Raw genomic sequence first — 2477 nt, 5'->3', positions numbered from 1 at the left:
GTTGAGACAAGGTCTAGTAATCACATTTAATATTTACAACCTCTGGCCAACGTCGGCCCAACGGTGGTAACCAGCGTCTATTTCAAACGTTTACCGACGTCGGGCCAACAAAGTACTATGACGTTGCGACAACGTCTTTAATTACATCTAATATTACAACCTCTAACCAACGTCGGCCCAACGGTTGTAACCAACCTTCACTAACGTTTACCGACGTCGGGCCAACAAAGTACTCTAACGTTGCGACAACGTCTGTTATCACATCCTAATATTTACAACCTCTAACCAACGTCGGGCCAACGGTTTTAACCAACCACCATTTCAAACGTTTACCGACGTCGGGCCAACAACGTACTGTGACGTTGAGGCAACGTCTACAATCACATCTAATATTTACAACCTCTAGCCAACGTTGTGCCAACGGTAGTACCGTACCCAGCCATCTTTTTAGTAGTTTGCCGACGTCGGGCCAGTAACAAATCGTGACGTGGTACCAACGTCCGTAGTCAGACTGAATATTTACGACGGCTTACCAACGTTGGGACGACATCGGAAAATCGACAAATATATTCATACGTTGGACCAACGTGAAATTCCAATGTTGGTTTGACGTTACCTCTCCGACCAAATTTTGCAACCAAACACCAACGTCGTACCAACGTCAGATATCCGACCACGACGCTTACTGACGCTTGCAAACGTTGACCAACGTTGGGCCAAAGTCGCTTTGCTAGCTGGGTAACATCCTGAACAGTCGCATCGGCTAGATCGGTACCGTATCTGGTGGCTGGATATCTGATGGTTTATCCACAAGGCAAAACATGTCATCAGCAGCCACTGGATCTGATGGTTATCTGATGGTTGTTCGTCCACAAGAACATCAGGGAATTTGTCATCCTGACCAGCATCCACCGGATCGGTATCTAGTGGGAGGATATCTGATGTTTCATCCACAAGGCTATTGAAGGTCTCCTGAGTATCACTTCAGGTGGGTCTTAAAGTCGGTTTTCCACTAGGCGAATTTATTCGCGCGAATCGAAAGTGTCGTTCATGCGCATGCTCATTCACATTTCTATCGGAGTTTTCGCTTCAGCAAAATTGGTAGTTTTTGCGAAGCGAAAAATGTGCGCAACCAATCAGAGCTCAGGAAGCGAACCGACGCCTTCGATTCGGGAGAATAAATTCGCCTAGTGGAAAACCGACTTTAGTAGGTAGTTTTCGCCGCACGACGTTAACCTTTATGTTAACGATGACGTCATAATTTATTCATCTTGCGTTGCGGAGTACGTTAATTTCAGAATTTTAACTGCTCGACGTACGTTAGTTACGGGTTTGCGCATGAGTATTTGGATTTGTTTACAAAAGGAGCGGAGCTATCGCGTTGCATGTTGAAAACTGTTATTAAGGTTAACGTCGTGCGGCGAAAAATACCTATTATCTAAAAATGTAAAACGTTAAGAATTTAATTATTAATATAATTCCTCATATTTATAAGTCAAAAAGTGATTTGTCCAGTTTTATTTAAATAATTTATATGTATATTTTCATTTATTTGAGTGAGTACAGTAGCAAAGAAATTATTTTTTTATGTTAGATACTTTATTTGAATTGATTTTTTTAAATTTTTTAATTTATTTATTTGGTATAAAAAAACTCACATCAATTCCAGAGGGCAAACATGTGAGTTTACATAAATATGAAACATTGTACAAAATATCAAAAATTGCACAAAATATCAAACATTGCACAAAATAGATTTCATGTATGATCATTGCAAAAATTTATATGACAGTATATACATCGTAGGCACAGATTGGCATTTTTAGAGTCTTAAATGTAGAAGAGTGTTTCACATGCACTATCATATTCATCAGTGTTCTCTGTGGCTAATCTATCTGCCAGTTTTGCTGCTGCAGCTGTGGCTCGGTCTCTGACATAGGTATCGTATGCTTGGTTTTCCTCTCCCCAGTCCGTAAAATAATAATCTGGTTCATCCCAACAACAATCAAAATCGGGGGTGCGCACTCCCCCCCCCCACCCGTTTCGCTTTCTTTTGTCTTTGTTTCTTGTGGCTTCAAAAGCGACTTGAGACGGTTTTCTGTGGAAGGCGCTATATAAATATACGACCATTGACCATTGACCATCGCCATTTCAAGGTTAGCATCTGACACTGATATCTCGTTTGATGCCTGACAATAGGAAACAAATTTAGAACAATGAAATGCATATTAAACATTAAATTCAAAAATAGAATGTGAAAGTGTTAAAAATTAAATACCGACCAATATTATTTTAGGGTAATTACAAAACAATACTATTATTAAATGATATATCACAACTATCAGAAAATGTAGTAATATTATTAATCCCTCTTTTGAAGGAATTTTATTTAATAGAAAAATAAAATATATCGTATCGTATTATAATAATTTAAAATGTTAGCAAATATCAATTATATGAAAATAATGTTATTTATA

Source organism: Anneissia japonica, unplaced genomic scaffold (assembly GCF_011630105.1).
Source record: "Anneissia japonica isolate Jap-2015-1 unplaced genomic scaffold, ASM1163010v1 scaffold287960_len3192837_cov198, whole genome shotgun sequence".
NCBI classification, from domain to species: domain Eukaryota; kingdom Metazoa; phylum Echinodermata; class Crinoidea; order Comatulida; family Comatulidae; genus Anneissia; species Anneissia japonica.
This window is presented reverse-complemented; position numbering follows the sequence as displayed.